The 22,959-nt window shown below is 46.4% G+C and overlaps 1 protein-coding gene and 1 pseudogene across 3 annotated transcripts in view; one reads left to right on the forward strand and one right to left on the reverse strand.

Annotated features, from left to right (window-relative positions):
- Positions 1-22,959, reverse strand: part of LOC147448603 (uncharacterized) — a 315,839-nt pseudogene that overhangs the window by 139,366 nt on the left and 153,514 nt on the right. The gene's annotated exons all lie outside the window — the stretch shown is intronic.
- LOC147448605 (uncharacterized) overlaps positions 16,487-22,959 on the forward strand; it is a 35,967-nt gene continuing 29,494 nt past the window's right edge. The window contains exon 1 of one of the 2 annotated variants that reach the window (XM_086521172.1): positions 16,487-16,633. The gene's annotated coding sequence lies outside the window, so the exon portion shown is untranslated. Of the gene's footprint in view, positions 16,648-22,959 lie in introns of both variants that reach the window. The other variant, XM_086521171.1, reaches the window with a different exon arrangement.

Genomic DNA, 22,959 nt, shown 5'->3' on the forward strand with positions numbered 1-22,959 from the left:
CAAACCCTTCATACACCTCTGCATTTGAAGACCAAACATACGCATGTCAGCAAACCATAAATAAAGAAATACATGAAACCATCCATGTTAACAACACTCTCACATAAATGCATGCATTCAAACACTTAAACCATGTGTGTAAGAAATTTAAATGAAACCAATCATTCAAGCCCCCTTCATCCATGCGTGCAAGAAATATACATGAAACCATCCATTCAAGCCCATGTGGAATGAATTGTATTTATACGACATGTAAGGATTCAAAAGGCATTGCCCCCCCCCCCCCCCCCCCCCCCCCCCCCCCCCTCCATTCAAGCCCATGTGGAATGAATTGTATTTATACGACACATAAGGATTCCAAAGACATTTCCCCCCCATTCAAACATGATCAACTTAGTATGCAAAATAAAGGGATGATAGGTAAACTAGAACCATTCCAGAAAGGGTCAAATTTGCGTAAACTAGGACCATAATTGGGTATATCTCCTTCGGCAAACTTCTCTAGCCCATGGGAACTAGGCCCATGGTAGGTAAACTAGGTCAAATATAGGTAAAGTAGGAACTACCTTGGGTAAACTAGGGACCACTCTTGGGGGTAAACTTGTTTGTGGATGGAAAACAAAGGAATAGTATAGTAAAGTAGGAATTGCATGGCAAACGAGGATCATTGCAATAAACTAGGCTATGCCACTCATGGAAACCCAAAAAAGTAGACATATGTTATAAACTAGGCCAGAAGTAGGTTTTCAAGTATGCGCAGGAACTAGGACTAAGAGCGGTGAAATTTGTCGCATCAACAACTTCCAATGCCTTCCATCTTAGAGCATCAGGATTTGGATAAGATGCATAGGCACTGCGATTGCTTACCCATGTTTATAATTAACTATATTGACCAGTGTATCCACGGGTAAACTAGGACCCTCTTCTTTCCATGTATATCACCTATGCCAAACTGCGACAAAATTCTCTCTAGCCCATACTTGGAAATAAGGGGACCGATAGGTAAACTAGAACCATTTCAAATTTGGAAAACTAGGGTCTTACCTTAGAGATGAACTCAGTTGTACACATGGAATGAATCGTATTTATATGACACACAAAGATTCAAAAGACAACCCCCCCCCCCCCCCCCCCCCCCCCCAATTCAAACTCGATTGATCGCTTAGTATGCAAGGATATAAGGACTAATAGGTAAACTAACATTCTAGAAAGGGTCCAATTTGGGTAAAATAGGACCTGAATTGGGTATATATCCTATGCTAAAACTACGACAAACTTCTCTAGCCCATGGGAGCTAGGCCCATGGCAAGTAAACTAATATTCCAAAAAGAGTCAATTTGGGTAAATTAGAACCTGAATTGTGTATATCTCCTACGCTAAATAATGGCAAACTTCTCTAGTCCATGGCAAATTGGGGTAAACTAGGACCTACCTGCCTTGGGTAAACCAGGGACCTACCTTGCCTTAGCACTAAAGGGCACGGGGTATTTAATGAACCCCAAGCCATGGGATCCATGGATGAGAAGCCAGGACCCAAATCAAAAGATGCCCAAGGCCGCAGGATTTTTGTGTGAGTAAACTAGGATGACAAAAGTAAACTCGGACACGCCTGCATTTGTCCACGTTCATTAAAATACGTATGAGTTGCCCACTAGGTCAAGAACGTATGTGGGCATAGTGGATAGGATATTAGCCTTGGAAGGGTTGACCGTGGTTTGAATATGAGGGCCTATAGCCCGCAATTGCTTTTTTCGAAGCGTTTGTCCGCCTCAAGATTTCCACCTGCCCATCTCCACCGTAGATCCCATGGCTTGGGGGTTCAAGTAGTTGAGTGGTGGGATCTTTACGGTGGAGATGGGCACACGGGAATCTCGAGGCGGATGAACGCTCCAAAAGAGCAACCGAGGGCTACAGGTCCCCCAGATCCAAACCATGGTCGTCCCCTATCCACTACGCCCACATGCGTTCTTGATCTAGTGGGAAATTCATACATATTTATGTAAACTTGGACAAATGCAGGTGTGTCCAAGTTTACTTTTGCCGTCCTAGTTTACTCGCACAAAAATCCCATAGTCCTGGACATCTTGTGATTTGGGTCCTAGCTTCTCATCCATGGATCCCATGGCTTGGGGTTCATTAAATAGCCCGTGCCCTTTAGTTATGAGGCATGGCCAACCCAAGTAAGTAGGCCTATGTTATATACTAGGCACACACACGACGGGTAAAGTAGGTTTTCAAGAATGCATATACAAAAGAGCCTTCAGCCCTTGGTAAATAAAACTAGGACCAAGAGCGATGAAATTTTTCACATCAACAACTTCCAATGTGAAGGATCTTAGAGCATCAGGATTTGGATAAGATGATGCATAGGTGCTACTATGGCTACCTTTACCCAAGTTTATAATTGACCCTCTTCTTTTTATGCATGTCACCTATGCTAAACTACGAAAAACTTATGTAGCCCATGGGTATGATAGACAGATAAACTATAACCATTCCAAAAGGGGATCGAATTTGGTAAATCAGGGTCCTACTGCCTTGGGTAAACTAGGACCTGCGTGCCTTGGAGGTAAACTCAATCGTGCATGGAAAACAAAGACTACTATAGTAAACATGGACTTGCATGGCAAACAGGGACTCCATGTGGTCCTACTGCCTTGAGTAAACTAGGACCAAGTGCGGTGAAATTTGTCACATCAAAAACTTCCAATGTGAAGGATCTTAAAGCATCAAGATTTGGATAAGATGATGCATAGGTGTTGCTACGGTGCCTCTACCCATTTTTCTGATTAACCTTGGCAAGTGTACCCATGGGTAAACTAGGACCATCTTCTTTTGATGCATGTCACCTATGCTAAACTACGGCAAACTTCTGTAGCCCATGGGTCTAATAGACATGTAAAGTAGAACCATTTCCAAAAGGGGGTCGAATTTGGTAAACTAGGGTCCTGTTGCCTTGGGTAAACTAGGACTTGCGTGCCTTGGAGGTAAACTCAATCGTGCATGGAAAACAAGCACTGCTATAGTAAACATGGGCTTGTATGGAAAACAGGGACTTCATGTGGTTCTGTTGCCTTGGGTAAACTAGGACCAAGAGCGGTGAATTTTGTCGCATCAACAAATTCCAAGTGTACCCATGGGTAACGAGGACCCTCTTCTTTTGATGTATGTTACCTATGCTAAACTATGACAAACTTCTCTAGCCCATGGGATTGATAGATAGGTAAATTAGAACCTTTTTTAAAAGGGGGTTGAATTTGGTATACCAGGGTCTTGTTGACTTGGGGGTATTAGGGCCTGCCAGCCTTGGAGGCGTTCTCCATCTTGCATGGAAACAAGGACTACTATAGTAAACATGGACTTGCATGGCAAAGAGGGACTCCATGTGGTCATGCTACCTTGGGTAAACTAGGACCAAGAGCGGTGAAATTTGTTGCATCAACAACTTCCAATGCGAAGGATCTTAGAGCGTCAAGATTTGGATAAGATGATGCATAGGTGCTGCTATGACTGCCTCTCCCATGTTTATAATTAACCTTGGCAAGTACCCATGGGTAAACTAGGACCCTCTTCTTTTGATGCATGTCACCTACGCTAAACTACGACAAGCTTCTGTAGCCCATGGGGCTGATAGCTAGGTAAACTAGAACCATTTCCAAAAGGGGGGTTGAATTTGGTAAACTAGGGTCCTGCTGCATTGGGGGTACTAGCACCTGCTTGCCTTCGAGGTGAACTCAATCGTGCATAGAAAACAAGGACTGCTATAGTAAACATGGACTTGCATGCCTAGAGTGATTCCGTGCCTTGAGTAAACTAGGACCAAGAGCGGTGAAATTTGCTGCATCAACTTAGAGCATCAAGATTTGGATAAGGTGATGCATAAGTGTTGCTACACCTGCCTCTACCCATGTTTACAATTAACCTTGGCAAGTGCACCCATAGGTTAATGGGGGCAACCTCGTTGGTTGGCCCCACAGGGGTTGAGGAATCATGGGGAGTTGGTTGGGGGCCGATTTCTCTCCAAAAAGAAGGAAAGAGGAAGGGTCGCCGAGTGGTTTAAAGTGTAGCACTGGAAATGCTATGTAGCCTAATCATTGAAAGAGTTAGAGTTTTTGAAGTTTTGAATAGGTTCTTTTTCATGTACGGACGCATCATTTTTTGTTGATGATTTCTTAGTTAGTTACGTGGAGGCACTATATGTTATTACTGGATAAATGGCTCATGGGTAAACTAGGACCCTCTTCTTTTGATGCATGTCACGTACGCTAAACTACGGAAAAATTTTGTAGCCCATGGGGCATCATGATAGACACGTAAACTATAACCATTCTAAAAGGGGGTCGAATTTGGTAAACTAGGGTCCTGCTGCCTTGGGTAAACTAGGACCTACATGCCTTGGAGGTAAACTCAATTGTGCATGGAAAACAAGGAATGCTACAATAAACATGGACTTGCATGGCAAACAGGGACATGCATACAAGAGTCTTAGGGTACTCGGTCCTTGGAAGATAAACTAGGACCAAGAGCAATGAAATTTGTCGCATCAACTTCCAATGCATTAGGATAAGATAAGATGCATAGGTACTACGGATTCCTTGTATGGCAATGGGGATGCCAAGAGGTCTGCCTACCTTGATAGGTGTAGCTTATACAACACGCTAGAGGTCATGTCCAGGCCCTCCCTTGTATGCATTCTTCACAACATGCATAAAATGAGGCATAACCAACCATCCAATACATCTCAAGTTTCATACAAAAGATTTTTCCCAAAATAGGATCTTGTTTAGGTGTATAAGCTTTTAGCTCAACACTCATCAAGATAATAGATAACATGGTAAAACTAGGATGACTAATGTAAACTATGCCGTGCATGTTTCAGGAGGAGGACTATGGTAAACTAGCCCATACATGGCAAACAAGGAGGAATGCGATAACCCAGGCCATGCATGCATCCCATGGGAACCAAGCATGAGTAAGGTATAACGGGGTCCACACATGGCAGGTAAACTAGGAGATACCTTGGCATGTAACCAAGACCTACCTTGGCAGGTAAAGAAGGACCTACCTTGACAAGTAAAGTAGGTTTCTTAGGATGCATACAAGGGAGGGCCTCGACCTTTGGCAATAAACAAGGCCATGAAAATTGTCACATCAGCTTCTAATGCCAAGGAGGTGTTGGGGTATAGGCGCCTGTGCCTTGCCCGGCCGCCCAGAGTCCGGGCGCCCACTGACTTGTATACCTTATACATAGCATAAGTGTATAGGGGGCTGCTCACTCTTTGAGTCTCCCCACCCATATCTGTGTGTCATGTGTCTCCTTCTCTCGCTCACTCTCCGTCTGAGGCGCTCTCCGATCCCCTTCAATTGGTATCAGAGCGACATGTGTGAGAGCGTAGATGGACGGCTTCGCGATGAACTCGTCGGCTATGGCGGAGAGGTCACAGATCTGAGCAAAAAAATAGAGGAGGCTTGTGGACAACCATACCGAGGCTTGCAGGAGAGCTCTCAGGAGCTTCCTAGTGCTCACATATCAGTCCACAATTCCTCTACAAATCAGCCCACTGTGTACAGCATCTTCCCTTTTCTCGGCAAGCTTTGCAACGGCTACATCAGCGACAGATTGGAGCTTGCTTCCATAGACATGGAAGCATTGTGGGATTGATGCATTCAGCTCACGCATCGAGGTGGGAAGTGAGTTTGAGCCTTTTTATGAGCTCAAAGAAGCACATAAGAAAGTCGTTCAGTTTTTTGGTAGTTTGATAGCAGTCTACTGTTTTGCTCATAACTTGAGCTACAAAGCTCCAATTCCAAAACTTTTTGGTTCAAAACGGAGATGGCTTCAAGCTCTACGATTTTGTAGAAGGAATTGTTTTCTGATTCGGAGTGCAGGTGGGTCTGAAATTAAAAACACAGAGACTGTTTTTCAGGACAGTTTTGGGCTCTGTTGTTTTCTTTGCTGCAGACAGAGCTTACCCGTGCACACTACAGGTAGCGGGCACATTTGTAGGTGTTACAAGATCGGGTTTGACTCCTAGGTACAGGTTGAGTCTAGTACTCCCACAGTTGTTGCCAGTTGCAGTTGAGTGGTTCTTCTACAGTGTTCTGGCTTGCATACATGGTCTTTGAGCGAATAATGCTCTATGTATGCTTATGTGGTGAGCAGTAGATCTTGTGAGCAAGTGCAGAGGTTGGTTGTGGATGACATGTATGGTCACCTGCGGTACTCTTTGTGAGCATTTTTTGGACACAGATTTGCAGAGCTTATGCATGTATGTTGAGTGTAGTTTGATCGCATTGATTGCTCATTGTATTGAGCTTGCAGGACAATGGTTATTTTGTGTTGATAGCCATTGTGCGTCGAAACTCTGGCAAAATTTTCCCAAGAGTTTTATGCGCATCATTTATGCGATCTACGTAGAGATTGCGGGTTGCACTCAGCATTTGCGTGCGGTGTTCTCTGTAGGTGGGAGATTTGTGCGTGTGTATGCATCGATACCACACTGGGCTTGGTGATTAGCTCATGGTTTGACAAGCGTACATTTATCTTGGCACACTCACAGGAGTGAATATTGTGATGCATGCTTGTGTGGCTACGAGCTAGGTAGCCGAATTCAAGTCATATTGACTTGTGATTTTGTGCAAGGTTTTGCACGGTTATTGGTGCAATTTTGCATCAGGTTTTGAGCCATATTTGCAGACTTTTTTTAATGCGATTCGAGCCAGTTTAGGGCTGATTTGGTTGACATTTGCTACTCATTGTTGGTTGCTCTTTTGCGAGCATTATGGCTGATTTTTCATTTGACTTCCAGCGTTATGGTCTGACACAATTTGATGGTGCAGATTTTGTTGCTTGGAAGGAGCATATGCTTGTTGCATTGGTGGATTTGGGGCAGGATAAACCCTTGCGTGGTTTATCGGCGAAGCCCAAGTCTATGCGCGATGATGATTGGCAGGATCTTGATGAGTTAGCCATGTCTACGATTTGTTTGCATCTGGTTGAGTCTGTTTACTAGCAGGTCTCGAGGGAGACTACAACTCATGCTTTATGGCAGAGTTTACATGCTATGTACGCGACATCCATGTCTACAGGGGAGTCTAGTCCCACTTCTATGTCCATGGGAGAGATTGTTCCCACACGCAAGTCTCGACGGCATAGAGACTTGACATGTTGGCATTGTGGGCATAGAGGGCACATTAGGCGTCGATGTTTCAGGCGTTTGAGACAACGGAGGCGAATAATGTGTGATGCAGATTTGGGCACGACAGATGCTAGTGAGATCAGTATGGTGGTTATTGAGTATGCTTGTGACGACGATGTCACATTTGCATCTAGCTTGTCTTCAGACGATCTTATGTCTACGGATTGCATATCGGATTGCACATTGTCTTCACATTGGTTACTAGATTCAGATGCTACTTTCCATGTCATGTCGCATTGTGAGGCACATGGTACCCATTGCACGTAGTACTAGTGCGAGATGGTCGAGTCTCAATCTTGTTACAGCCATGCAAAGAGCGAGAACCCGGACAGTCTCTTTTGCTCATGGGTTGCAGGGTGCTTTGCATGGAGTGCAGAGTAGTGAGCTCGTTGTGCACACAATTGGGGCACGACTTGAGCAGTCACACAGAGAGGTGACAGAGTCAGACATGCATGCTTTGCTAGTGACTGAGCAAAGCAGAGAGTCAGTTGTGCGAGATACTTCTATGCAAGATAGACAGGTAGAGCGGTCTTGCTCTACTGAGACACGACAGGAGGACGTTGTGCAAGAGTCTATGCATAAGGAGTTAGAGCATGAGAGCTCTAGTGAGTCACATCAGATTGAGTGTTCATGTTTGCAGTGGATGATTGCAAAGGAGGCTGAAACGTCAGCGATTATGCAATCATTTCTTTCTATGCTCGACAATGAGGACGGGGATATAGTTGTGCAGGATATGTCTTCCAGTAGACACCTAGAGCAGCTGGTTTGCTCTGAGGTTGCACGACAGGTTGATGCGTCTTTTGCGGACAGTCAGGAGATGCATGTGTCTGACACGCCTTGTCAGTCAGAGATGCCTACTGCCAGGGATATATATGTTGATGCATGCTCCGTAGAGCTAGCAGGGCCCGCTAGCATTGCATCGGCATTCGGTGGTCTCATGTATGAGATGCTGATCTTGAAACCGGATATCGCAGCTGCAGTGGGAGCATTTGCAGTTGGGGTTGTCAGTCGTTTGTTGACTGATGATGGCATAGTGCACGAGGGAGATTTGCAGGTATTGCGTACATACTTGCAGTACGTGTGTGGTATGTCTGGTGGTGTATGGACTTACATGGGAGCAGGACAGTTGGATGCACATGATCATAGCCAGCCAGTGGGCATCGGTTGAGAGCTATTTTCTCTCGCCTTTTGTAGTCTTTAGACTAGGTTCCCTTGCTTAAAGGCACAATCGCCTTTAAGTGGGAGTTTGTTGGGGTATAGGCGCCAGTGCCTTGCCCGGCCGCCCAGAGTCTGGGCGCCCACTGACTTGTATACCTTATACATAGCATAAGTGTATAGGGGGCTGCTCACTCTTTGAGTCTCCCCACCCATATATGTGTGTCGTGTGTCTCCTTCTCTCGCTCACTCTCCGTCTGAGGTGCTCTCTGATCCCCTTCAGGAGGCTGGGATTTTTACAAGAGAGAACGACTGAGGCTATGCAAGGGCTAAGATGCCTCTGCTTCCCATGTATATGACATGTGAGATCTTGAGCTCGTGATGCATGCATATGTACTAAAGATTCCCCCTAAATTGGCTATGGCTTGGAGGTTGACTGAACGCCAGGATTTTGATAAGGAGAACAGTTGGTTGCTAGACAAGGACATGAAAACTGTCGCATCAACTTGCAATGTGAAGGAGGCTGGCTGAACACCAAGACTTTGATAAGAGAGAACAGCTGGTTGCTATGCAAGGGCTGAGATGCCTCTCTTCCCATTTATATGACATGCAAGAGCTTGAGCTCATGATGCATTCATGGGTACTACAAATTCACCCTAAACCGGCTATGGCTTGGGTTTATGGCTATATGTACTATGGATGCCTTGTATGGCTCATACAAGGGATGGCTGTAGGCAAATGGCCATAGGCAAGGACTTCTCGAAGTCTATAAACTTTCTAGCTCAACACTCATCAAGATAAGATAGAACATATGCAAACAAGGACGATCGATGTTAACTTGATCGTGCATGGAAAACAAGGAGTTTGCGGAAAACTAGGCCCATCAAGGAGGTGGCAAACCATCAACCAAGCAAGCCTTAGCTATAAAGTAGTCCGGCCACACACAACGGGATCCCCTACCAATGTTTTCCTCATCTTCTACTTCATTCACTTGTACAAACCAAAAGCCTACAAGAGAGAGGGTGTGTGTATAGTCATCAACCCTGCAAGGGAGACCCATAACAAGAAACTTAGACAATACAAAAGGGGTGGAAATTCAAACTTACATGCCTGTCGTTTCCTTCTTCAATATGTTTTTGAATGCATGCAAGACGCTCTCTAGTGGATGCATGGTAGACCGTCATGCACTCCTTCACCATCCGCTCCATAAACTCTTGCTCTGGCATAGTTCTAAACTCGGGCTTTAGCTTGTCCCACTTCTCTCTCACCCGAAGACGATCGCCCGAAGACGATGAAGGTGCTCTACCTTCTCCTCAAACATTTTCTTTGACAACTCCTGCCACCTAGCATTGTCGGCTATTGATTGGGGTGCCTCTATCGATGCACGACCCCATAAGAAGATAGTGGATGTGTTTGATGGGCAAGAGCAAGAGGAGAAAAAACGTGAGATGTGGATGACAAGGTGGCCGAACAACAACACATGGCTCGCCACAAAAAGCCAACATGGTCACCACCTGCAAGAGGCAAAGACAAAAAGCTTGTTGATGAAGGGATACAAGGTAATAAACCAAAGGTGGAGCTTCAAGATGACCCAAAAGAAAAGATGGAGCAAGTGGATGCTTGCAAAGAAGCCGGTTTGGGGATCAAGGACAACAACGAATGTTCCTCGCCTTCTATGCTATTGCCATATATGGAGGTGTTCTTGCCCGATGGGAGGCTAGTGAGACAGTGTCGTGCAAGCGACGAGTGCCTTGGACGGTTTCATTTTGAGTTGGTAAGGTGGTAGATGGAGAAGCACCTCAAGAGGGAGCATGGCCTTGATGTTCACATCCCCGTACGGAAGGTTGGTCGCCCGTCCATGGGCTCAAGATCCAAGGCAGGCGTTTATTGTAGGGGTGTCGAATCTCCAATAGGAGTGGCATTAAGGCCTATCACCCCTTCTTTTCTCTTAGTCGAGGACTACTTCGAAGAACCTTTGGAGGCGTGGAAGGTGTCGTCTCCCTTTCATCCGGTGATGGGTTAGCCACATCCTTGCTCCCAACTCTCTTCTTTCCACGAGGCTCCTGTCCTCCTCTTCTTGGTGCCATGAGGTTAGCAGCCCTACCTGCGGACAACAATGTAGCCCTAGGATTGTAGTGTTAGGTAAAGGTGGCGTGCCTCACCGTGCTTTGCCCATGTCCGCCGACCGCCCACATTTATCTCCTTATTCTTTATACATACAAAGAATAAGGAGCTCTCACTCATTCTCACACTGTGCTCATACAATGAGATTTGGGAGCTCCACCCCACATCCCCGTGTCATGCTCTCTCTCTCTCTCTCCCTCCATCTTCGTTGCACACACGCACGCCTACGATCCATTCCTTAACAATTGGTATCATAGCATTGTGAAAGAATGGATTGTAGGCGTGCGTGTGTGTTGCATGCAACGTATAGTCTCCCCCGCATGCATGGTACATCCACATCACCTTGGGTGGCCCACGTCCCTCATGAGATGAGGTTTCACATCAGCCACATGCCCCTTCCACCTGCGCTCCACGTCAAATTTCCTCCCCCCCACCACCATGTTAGCGCCCACGTCGTAGTTTACAAATTTGGTCATAATTTACCTTTTTTTGGCCACGTGGACGGCTGTGATCACCTTGCCACTCGCGCCTCAGTTCCCAACTGCGGATCCCACCACTCAGCCTTCATTCAATACCCTGTGGTATATAGTGCTGAGTCTCTCTCTCTCTCTCTCTCTCTCACACACACACACACACACACACACACACTTTTTTTTTGTAAATTTGTTTGATTAATTTACCTGTGGGAAATCTCAAAGCGAGGAAAACCCACCAAAAGATCAGATACAAAGGGAAGAACACAAAAGTGCTCTGATGCGAAGGTGCTAAAAGCAAACATAGAAGAGTTGCAAGATTTCCAGGGATAAGTCCCCAGTGTCAAAGGCAAAATGTAACGATTGCCTCAATGAAATCTTGAACAATGGAAAAGGATTTGCATCATGCCGGTGAAACATGCGAAGATTGCAATGGTGTCACAAAGAACATAGCGACCAAAATTTGACCCATGCGAAGAAGATGAAAAATTGCTAAAGGGAAGTCGGAAGAATGCCAAAAAGCTAGAATCATTTGTGGAAAACTTCTGAGGGAAATCGAAGGTGCATACAAGTAGACACGCGATGAAGGAAAGCCCTAGACAAGTGTTACGGGGACTCCCGGGACACTCAAGATGAACACCTTCACCAAGAGGCCAAGGGCCCGCAACTTAGAGCTCACATGCTGGGAGGCTCGCATCCACTGACTTGAGTCCCTTTGGTGGCTCGTTGATGGGCTCGTCCAGAAAACGACCCGAGATCACGTCTAGCTTGACGCGCGCGGGAGCCTTGGTGGCACCGCGCGGAGTTGAAGTTTAGTTGAGTGCGGAAGCGTCTTTATGTTCAAGTTGAGCGAACGAGGCTATTCGGGCCTTGAGCACGTATCTAAGAGGTCCCTCTGGAACTCTCTCAGGCCACTTTGGGCTATCTTGTAAAATTGCCGAAATGGGCCCCGGACCGCCTCGAGTCGGGGTGGGCTGAACCTGCCAGCCCGTCGGTTGAGAACGAGGAGCGCCACGGGCATGTGTTCATGAATGTGCATGGCTGATCTCGAAGAGGAAGTCGAGGTCTCCGCGTGGAGCACCTAAACGTCCAAATTGGACATACCGTCCGCGCGTAACGCCAAGCCGACGCTCGCCGAAATGAACCGACTACGAATCTGCCGCAGCCTTCGTCTGCGAACGAGGAGCGCCTCGGGTGCGCGTTCGTGAATGTGCATAGATGAGCTTGTAGAGGAAGTCAAGTCCTCCGCGTGGAGTACTTGAACGTCCAAAACGGATCATCTGTCCGCATGAGGCGCCTTGCCAACGCTCGCCGAAGAGACCCGCCGACTACGAGCCGACGGCCCCAAAACTGGGTCATGGAGTCCCCGTGCGTGGCGGACTCCCCCGATTACCTCCACGTGATGAAGTGGAGGGGGACACTCCCGTTACCGGGCGCTCTCAAACCCCCATACGCGTCCGTAGTACCTAAACGGTGTGGTGAGGAGAAAACATAGGTCAGGACTATGTCCCATCGTCCGTTGTCCCCAACCGGGTCCATCGCGCGTCCCCGCGGCCCATGCCACGGCTAGCCGAGATCGGGTGGTCACCGTCCCACTGTCACCCCAGGAGCTCCGAATCAACCGGAGCTCAACCGGAGCCCAACATACACCCCCCCCTTAGAGAACTCTCGTCCCGAGAGTAGCATTGTTAGGGCTGGAATTTCCCTGGTTAATGCTTTGGAGGGTGTAGAGCTACGTGCATCTACGAAATCCAAAATGGGCTGCATGAGCGGTCTTACCGATGAGGCAGTGTCTATCTCAAACATCCGTGCTTGCTGAATGCAGAAAAAGCTGTGGGTACCAAGTCCGCTTGGCACTTTTGATGGGGCTTGAATGATAGTTGTATGTACATTGGGGGGCATAGACCAAGTGGCTGCATGATCCATGCCAAGGAACCTGTCTGTTCCAGATACTTTACCTGTAGCTGCAGTGACGATGCAGCTCTCGCCTTTTAGTGTGAGAACCAAGTCGCGTTGATCCCCACTGCTTCTTGGAAGCTGATTTGTCTGACTTCGTGCTGATTCCTTCCTGGATGGCGACAAAGGTCCACTTTGCGTTAAGCTGAGTTGATTACATGGTGCAACACCCAAGCACCGAAAAGGATTTGCTCGCTTCGCGTTCCATGGAGAGTAAGGTACTCTGCTGAATTGAATCCTTAGGCTTGATTGCTGAGGCCGACGGTCCTCCTGAAGGTTTGGCCTTTGGATTTTCCTTCTTGAAGCACTTACTGAGTGCTCATTGTAGACCTGGATGTCCTGATATGAGCTTACCTGCTCGTTGAAGTAAGGTACGTTGCAGAAGGTACCTTTTAGGCTTATTGAGCACCGGTCCGCCGTCCCTTGACCAAAAAGATGAAGCCTAGCTGATAACTTCCTTGGCATACAAACCAAGGTTTTCCTGAGACTACCGGAGGGACAATCCCATTGATACCTTGAAGCTTTGGCATACTTCAGGACTCGCTTGAACCTGAAAGTTCGGATGTGAGTTTTGCAAACTTGAGGGCAAGACTTGAAGTAGGTAACTCGTAGAGAAGAAGATTGGCCGATCCGCTTCTGTTCCTTGTTATCTGCTTGAAGCTTGTCGCTGGATTGAGCCTGAGTGCTCACATATATCTGTGTAGTTCTGGAAGAACTTCGACTTGTTCTTAACAAACCTGCCTTCGTTGGCCGACGAAAACAAACCTGAGAATCACTCATCTTGGGTCTTCGTGTTTTCCCTTGTTTAGATCCGCTGCGATCTTGATAAAGGGTTGAAGCTCGGTTGGAAGAAAGAGGGTTAATGGTGGGGCTCTTCCTCTTGAGCCCGATGTGGTCGCACCACATTCCTTTTCTTGTGTGCCCTTTGAGGCTCCATCTTGAGCCGAATGTTGGGCTTGGTTGCATGTGTACCTGTTGAGGCTCCTATCTGAGCCGAATGTAGGTGTACTCTTCATGGTACCTGTATGGCTCCTTGTGAGCCTGATGTAGGCGTATCTGTTGTTCTTACCTTGGAGGGGCTCCTGTCTGAGCCCGGATGTAGGTGTCTTTGCTTGAGGGTCTATGCCACCGTCGGGGTGGACATAGCATTGATTGCCTTCTTTTGCTAAAGATGTGCCCACTCTGATTGGGCTGATGTTGGCTTGCGTGTATGAGCAGTGCTATCTCGTAGACCGTCACTGTGAGAGGCATCACTCAACCTCCGGCCTTCTTGAGAGGGGGCCTTCCTCATGTGGCTCTTGTGTTGAGACGTCTTTGTGGGGGGCTATCACCGAATCTGTGTGCTAAGGAAAAAGATGCATGGCCCGCCCGCTTGCAGGCCTCCAGCTTCGCTGTGGTGCTCGGTCCACCACTTCTGGGTCATCCGGCTTCGAGGGTTTGGTTGTGCTCGGTCCACCCAAGTCGAGTTGGGTCCCCGGCTTCGCTGTTTGGGTTGGTGCTCGGTCTGCCCAATTGCGGGTACCCGGCTTCGCTGTTTAGTTGGTGCTCGGTCCACTCAAGTCGGAATCGGGTCCCCGGCTTTGCTGATGCTAACTGGCTCTTACATAGCCTGATGGTCTGCAGGCACATGTCCTGCTTGTGAAGATCCTGTCTCTTTGTGTGTTGAAGGGGCTCTCATGGTAGCCTGATATTCGGCAAGCACTTGTCCTACTTTTGAAGTTCACTTCGCTGCTTTGAGGCTCTGGCTGTAGCCTGATAGTCCGCAGGCGCTCGGTCCTGCTTTTGATGCTCTGTTGGTTGGTTGCTGTTTGCGTCTGATTGAGTTGGGGGTTGTTGCCTTGCTTGGCTCACCCGCTGAAGATTGGGGCTAGGATCCGGTCTTCTTGCCTTCACCTGCCGATTGAGTTCTCCTCAAGAGGTACTCTCGACCTCACGCTGATATAGCGCGGCCTTTCCCTTCCGGCTTGTCTTTGTCGATGATGAGGAGGGCCTTCCTTGGCTCCTACCTCGCTGCTGCTATTACTGCTGGTTGGAGGGGGCTGTCTAGCCTGACCTCAAGAGAGTCCCACTGGACTACATGCTGGGGTGACATCTCGTTGTCCCCGCACAGTGAAGAAGCCTTGGCTCTACCCCTTTGCTCTGACTGCGCCGAAGCAGGCCTTGGTCATCTTAGGATAAACTCTGGCTGGTGGCTGGCTGCTTTGTGTTGTCTTACGTCAAGTCACCGCGTCTCTGAACTGCGCCCAACACAATCCAGGAGATACTTAGAAGGATGAGCAACCCCGTCCCATCCCGGGTGCTTTGTAGCTCGCGGCTTCGTGGTGTCCTTTGTCTTGATACATTTTGTGGTAGCATCCTTGTACCTGTGCCTACTTCCTCTGAAGTGGTCTCAATCTAGTCCTTAGGTTCCTGCCCCAAAGCTGCATGAGGGTGGAGTATTCCTAACACGCCCTCCATCCACGGCGCTATTTGTTCTGATTTCTCACGGGGGCTTGTCCAGGTGATTCTGGTGAGAGCTACACTTAGCTCCGCTGCTATGACGGCTAGGTTCCCAAGCCTTGGCCGCTGAACTGCTTTGCTTTTCTTTCCACCTGTGATGTCTTGAGCTGGAGATGCCGTCCAAGCTTGATTGCTATTTGGGCTCAAGGCCCTTGTAGACAACTGCACTTGCCGTCGATGTTCATGTCAAGGATCACACTCCCTGTACGTCTTCATTCCTTGTACCCTTTAGCTCGATGATGCTGGGTTTGCATGTTGTGAACGAGGGACATCCTTTCACGCTGCCCGTGACCTTGCCACAGGGCTCTATGCGCATATGCTGCATTCTGAAGTTGAGCCACTGCCACTGTGACTCTGAGCCTGTGCCACGTAGGTTTGAAGTGCCAATGCTAAGTCACCTCGCTGCCCTTGATGACAGCTGAGGCTGTATCTGAACGAGTCGGTCCCTTACCTTGGGCCGCTCTGCCGAGCCTTACCAATACCAGGTTGAAGCTTAATGGTTGATAGCCACGATTGACTCCGGGTCCGCTTACCTCTTCCCAAGGTGCTTGTCAACTCCCGACGAGCCTGACTGATGAGAAGTTGCATATCTTGAGGGCCGATCCAACTGGAGGCCGATTGTAGGTGATTACTGAGGGGGGTACACTTTGCATTGTGAGGGAAATAGAAGGTGCATACAAGCAGACACGCGACGAAGGAAAGCCCTAGACACACACACACACAGTCACTCACACTATGATTGTTAAATTCATCGTAAGTTTGGCACCAACTATGGCAATCTTAGGATGCCCGTGACGGTGATGGTCCAAGGCTCATTTTTGAAGGGTGACCCTTATCATTCGTTTGAAGGGTGAATTTTTACCTATCCTTCATTAAGCTATATTTAGGCAAAAATTAAAAGGGATACTTAATTTTTTTTCAATATTCTATCCTTCTTTTTGAAGGGTAAAGATATTTTTGCCACTCAAAGTGCCTCCGAAGGTCGTCGAAACCTTAAAAAATTAGCCGTCTAGTCATTGTGTGAACTTAAGAAGAAAGGGACGAGTAGGAAATATCATGCCTTTGGTGTGAATTAGATACGAATTTACTATCAATTGATGCAGCATCATATAATCACGATTCACACACATTGAAAGCCCCGTTTGATCATAATTGCCGCGGGGCTGCCTCTGCAGATCGCCATTCGCTAATCTATCAGCATACGCCTTCGTCGTTGGCAGCGATCAGGTGCAACATTTGAGGTTTGTGTGTGTGTCTGTGTGTGTGTGTGTGAGATAGAGAGAGAGAGAGAGAGAGAGAGAGAGAGAGGGAGGGAGGGAGGGAGAGGGGCACTGGACGATCTGCAAAGGGTTGAGGCGGTTGTTGAGATGCTCACAGTGACATCACATTGTTCTCCTGTCTATCTTTGACATTAGTTCTTTGTCATTTGCCTCTCTGGTTCTTGTAAGAGGTGTTATGAGAGATTGGAAGTGTTGGACTATAGAAGGTATTCCACAGACATTTCATCTCACTACAGTATCAGTAACTGGGTTGTTGTTTCCTAGCTCAAACCATTTGCAAGTGAAAGACACTATTTCCTTGTTCATAAATAAAACAATAGCCACAATGTGAATTTGCCTGTTACATATGAATGAAGAAACTTAGAAGTCCATCATCTCTTGCTAAAGTCTTTGCGTCAAAGAAACATGTGTCTTTCAAAGAGACAAGTGCCTCTGCTGTAAGTGCATCTTTTTCCATTTTATAAGAACTTCATCACGGTTGTATCGATCTTGTGGTGGATTTTTTTGCTCTGCTGTGATCCTTTTTTGAATTCTAGAATATGTCTATCCTTTTAAGATGGAGAGATGTAATAGCATTTTTTATGAGCATTCTCGTGTGTGGAAAAACAAGCACATATTCTCTATCTCCTAGTCAGAAACATACCAACCGAGCACAATTAGCCTGTTTGCTCTTGACATGGAGTTTGCCAGGCCTAGGAGCAGCCGTTTGAACATGTGGAAAATGCATGTACATTTGACAAGCAAAAAGCTTCTTTTTGTGTTATACAAAGTCATTGAAACTGGGAAAGTAATTGTTTCTCTTAGACATTAAATATGAATAAACTCCTGTAGAACTGATAACCAAAAAGTATTGAGCTTAATTCTCTTCGAGTGTCTTGTCAATGAGCCTTGTATGGTTGCTTTGTGGCATTGTTGTGAGGCACTTTCGTGGTTTGCCCAACACAATTCACAGAATTCCGTACAGCTTGCCACATGTCATGTTAGCGCAATTTAGGGAAGCTGGGGCAACCCTTACGCTTTTTGAAAATTAGGGTTTAGGCCCCTTTGCCAGTGTTCTTAAAATTGGTGGGGGTTAGGTTTTTAAACCCTAACCCCCTAGGCCCCTCGGCCATATTTTTAGGTTCCTTTGGGTTAGAGTTTTTAACTCTTAACTCCTTGTCTTGTCGATCAATCCTTCAAGTTGATCATGCTACGTTACACACTTGTGACATACCCCCCTTGTAATCGCTACCAAAGGATAGAAACTTTCTTCAATAGACACTGACTCTATGTACTAAGACACCATATTCCAGCACTTTCACAAAGACATCAGTCATTGATCAAATCACATTTCCGTTGAGAGTTACAGATGCAAATCATGATCATTGTAACATATTTAGCAATGACATCCAGATTGTGTTGATCTTTTTATAGATGTCTCGATCTACTAAATCTTGTCACTAGAAGATTCATATTCTTTCTTTTCACATTGCAAGCAAACCATGCTCATGATCATCCCCACAAGATAGTACATTCAACATGCATTTTACAAGTCACACACTTAGTTCACACTGTGTTTCAATCATTCAATCTAGCCCATCTCATCTACTTTAGAACTCTGAATACACCTAGATCTCCGTGTAGCCATCTCATCTTTTCGGAACTCTTGATGCAGTAATTCAGTAACTGGGCATCTCATCTAGATAGAAATGTCCTAGAATCACAATCACTTTACATTCACTTAGCTATCACATCAAGATCTCGCTAATCTCCAAGGTGCATTAAATTCAAATCATCCATCAGACAAAATGTTGGAGACATTTCATCTTTCCAACACATTGCAATGTGCAACGGAGGTGATTGATGGTTAATGCTCAAGATGAGTGCTCTGTGCGTACACAAGGTTCCTTGTATTTCATGAGAGAGTTCCTTTTACTTCATGAGAGATATACAAAGAGTAGGGAGAAAAGAGAGAATGATACCAACACTAGATGGGGTCCCAAACCCCCCTGCAAGGGCCCCCCTCTCTAGCAATAGAGAGGAATTTGCTTTAGATTGCACAAATGCTGATACAATGGTCCTAGATGCTGAGACGCTGATTGGATCTTGCTGTAGATGCTTGGTCTTGGGAGGCTAAGGGATGAAATGTAAAAATGCTGGTGGAATTGATGGGACCTGCAAGTGTGTCTCTCTCTCCCTCTAATCTGTGTGTGTGTGTGTGTGTGTGAGAGAGAGAGAGAGAGAGAGAGAGAGAGAGAGAGAGAGAGAGAGAGAGAGAGAGAGAGAGAGAGACACGGCCCGATGTAGTTTTGTGCCCAGAGGTATTGGCCCCAAAGGTTGGCGCCCCTTTCGGTATTTCTTTATCATTAATCATTGCAAAGTACAACTCCCAAGGGGTCCTCTGCTCTCAGACTTTGCGTCTAGATGCCCTCAAGAGTGAGGCCCCTTGGGTCTATTTATTGATACAAGGGATGCGAAAAAAGTAGAGCCCCGAAAACTCAAAAGCAAAGTGTTCCAAAAGCAACTGTTCAAAAATCTGCCATAAAAAGTAGTGAGCGCAAAGTACGGAATTCCGTAAGCTGCCACGTTAGCATGTTAGCATGTTATGCGAAAATTTTGTACTGCTGCCACTTGGCCCGCCAACGCGAATTCCGAGCCTGCTATTAGCATGTTAGCATGTTATGCGAAAATTCCGTACTGCTGCCACTTGGCCTGCCAACGCGAATTCTGAGTTTGCTGTCCGTACAGCCTGCTGCCATGTCATCATCATCGTCTGTGGGTGGTCATGCCACGTCATCGTTTTGTGACACATCGTATATCAAAGAGTTTCAAAGAAGCAAGGGAATCAGTTGATAATTCATCAAAGAATTTTTTAAGATTCAGATTGATGTACCAATGGACTGGGGGGACAAGACAACAATCAATGAGTCCGAGGATATAAGAAACAGAACACGAAAGGTAAGCTAGGTCCATCACAAATTTGGTCAAGGGTAGGATTATTTGGCTCTCGATGCAAAGTGGATGGGGAAAGAGAACCTCACAGCTTCTCTTCAGTTTTGAGTTGTACCTTGAGGCTTTTGGATTATTGACAATGTCTATTCCAAAAGTTACTAATGAATTACTAGGTTGAATCTGGTGCGGACTGCACAAGGGGAGCCACTCCACTCCTTTGTCACAGATTTCCTAGATTGTATAAAGTCACTAATTTCGGTTTGAGATTTTAGGGGTACTCACATGCTGACAGTATTTTGCAGAATGACTTTATAAATATATATACATCGAATTGGAAATTTTCTAGATTGAGCATGCTCTTGCATGTGTGTAATGTTAGAGTATGTGTGTCATGTGCACCTCTAACCCTATGCGCATGTGGACAAGCTAAGTCCTATTTCTAGGGTTTCGGACATCCTAGGAAGTGTTTTGGCACCCTTGTGAGCCTGTTCACAGGACGTGCATGTCATGGCACTTTAGAGTAGCTGCATACCCTTTGATTGCACATGAGCATGGTGCCAGATCAGCCCTAGCGTTCGCAGCTTTCAGCCACACCCTCGCCATATCATCGCAGATCTAATACAAGGGATGCCAAAAAAGTAGAGCCCCAAAAACTCAAAAGCAAAGTGTTCCAAAAGCAATTGGTCAAAAATCTGCCAATAGAAGCAGTTAGCACAAAGTACGGAATTCCATACCGTTGCCACATCACCATGTTAGTGCGTTATGCGAAAATTCCGTATTGTTGCCATGTGGCCTATCACCGCGAATTCCGGGCCCGTTTTCCGTACAACCTGTTGCCACGTCATCATCATCTGTCCGCGGGTGGTCATGCCACGTCATCATTTTGTGACACGATCAGCTTGTTCTCTTGCTTCTTTGGAACTCTTTGATAAACTATCAGCTCGTTCCCTTGCTTCTTCAGAATTCTCTGATAAACTATTAGCTGGTTCCCTTGGTTCTTTCTTCTCCTTGGAAGACTCTTACCCTGTTGAGGTGGACATAGGCTTGTCTGTAGGATAGGTCAATGAGCTGACATGCATACCAAAACCTTGCTTGGCATGTCCCATAAGTCTCTGAATGGAGTCAGACTTCTTTTGCAGGCAAAATTTTCGTATCTCTTTGGGTAGACTGCAACAAAACCGCTCAATCTGGTCATCCTCCAAAACAAGGACACGGGCAAAACGGTATCCCAAAACCTCTGGCAATAGTCATCCAAAGTGTCCTCCTTTTTCATTCTCAGATGATGTCCAAGAGTGATGACATCGTCTTCATATTCTTCCGTTAACCATGCTGAAGTGAAAATTCCCTTGAATGTTATCAACTTCTTAGGTGCTTCCTTGTGTAACAATAGAGTAGACCACCATGTTTGTGCATTTCCTTTTAAATAAGGTGCCGCCCTTCATACCTTGGACTGTTTGAGTCTAGCGATTAGAATGTCACTGTGCACATGAAGACCGACACCCTATAGGCCCCAATAATTGGCGCCCCTTCAGGTATTTCTTTATTCAATTAAAGACCAACGATCCGTACACGTACACCAAACTCTCACGAAGCTGTGCAAACCTGTCAAGGGCAGAAATTGCAGGTTTTCGACCCCATTTCGGCAGTATAAAGGTGCCAAATTCTGTGTGGGTTAAATGATCAAGCCTAGGACGCATTCCCTTGCGTTTTAGAAGCTTTTTGGTGAGCTGTAAGTAGATTTCATCCTGCTGTTATTTTCTATTTTGGTGAGTGACAGGTGCCCAAACTCTTGTATAACCATCCCAAGGCTTCCCCGAGGCATCCCTGGTGTTATCTTGCAGTTTAGGTGCGAAACCCTAAACCTGCAAATAAACGCATCAAGCTGTAATTCTTTGTTTTGGATCGATTTGAATGGAGCAAACACGTCTATGCGAGGCACTTCCCCTTTGATTTGGACGAGTTTTCATGGGAGAAAACTTTCATGTTTTGCAATTTGTCGCAATGGAAGTGTGCATACATTCAATTAGCTAATCTGGTTCCCGTTCAAAAGGATCTTGTGTCACAAACTGGCGACATGGCATGGTCACAGCAGATACACACCCACACACACACTCTGGCAAGCAGACCCGAAAATGCGTTGACCTGTTGACATGGCAGTAGCGTACGGATTTTCGAGATTTACGGTGGGATTCACGGAAAAGCAGACTGGAGGCAGCGTACGGATCTCCGTGAATTGGGGAATTTTACGGAAGATGCTTTTTGCAAGAAATCCTATGCAAGGCCAATTTTTAGAAGCTTTTGGGCTTTTGCTTTATTTTAAAACCTATTTTTAAAAGTATGAAAGCTTTTGGGGCTCTGCTTTTGGGCATCCCTTGTAACCTTTAAAAGAAACCCAAGGGGACTCCCTCTGCAGAGCATCTGGACGCAGAGTCTGAGAGAGAGCACCCGCGGGAGTTGTACCTTGCTCGAAGATTAATATAAAAAGAAATACCGAAAGGGGTGCCAGTCTTTGGGGCCAATATCTCTAGGCATGGAACTCCGCCGGGCAGTGTCGAATCAATTATGAACTGTGAGCTGTTTTGAAGTGAATCTCTGCTGTGTCGCGGTAAAACCCTGACTTGGAGTGTCCAAGTTTGTTACAGTGGTATCAGAGCGCAGAAAGATTCTTCTTCTATGGAGGATCCGATCCTTTTTACAACGCGCACAGCTTTTGGGAAAGAATCTCCATGGCCCGATCCCGGACTTATCAGTCACTCCCACCCTTAATACATCGCGCACCCCCGTCTTCATCGCTCTGTCTTACAAGGCATAAAGCCATTAAAAATCCCAGATTTTTGTAACAAACTTGGACACTCCAAGTCGAGAATCTACCGCGACACCACAAACAATCACTTCAAAACAGTCCACAGTTTATTATTCGACACTGGCCCGACAGAGTTCCGTGCCTAGAGATATTGGCCCCAACGACTAGCGCCCCTTTCGGTATTTCTTTTTGTATTAATCCGAGTTCAAAGTACAAGAGTGCAGGCAGGCGCTCACTCTCAGGCTCTGCGTCCAGATGCCCTGAGTTGTGAGGCCTTGCCCACATATTTAAAGATTACAAGGGATGCTAAAAGCAGAGCCCCAAAAGCTGAAAATCAAAAGCTCTTCAGGAAAAAGCAGAAAAGGTTTCTCTCTCATAAGCTTTTGCAAAAATAAAGCAAAGCTCTCTCTCTCTCTCTCTCTCTCTCTCTCTCTCTCTCTTCCAATTGCGTAGCCAAAAAGCATAATGTAAACTGTCCACACAAAAAGCCACGTCAGTTGTACGGAATTTTGGGTTCTGCGCCGCAAATAAAGGGCGTG

This window comes from Adiantum capillus-veneris, chromosome 10 (assembly GCF_014529385.1).
Source record: "Adiantum capillus-veneris isolate H3 chromosome 10, ASM1452938v2, whole genome shotgun sequence".
Classification (NCBI taxonomy): Eukaryota; Viridiplantae; Streptophyta; class Polypodiopsida; order Polypodiales; family Pteridaceae; genus Adiantum; species Adiantum capillus-veneris.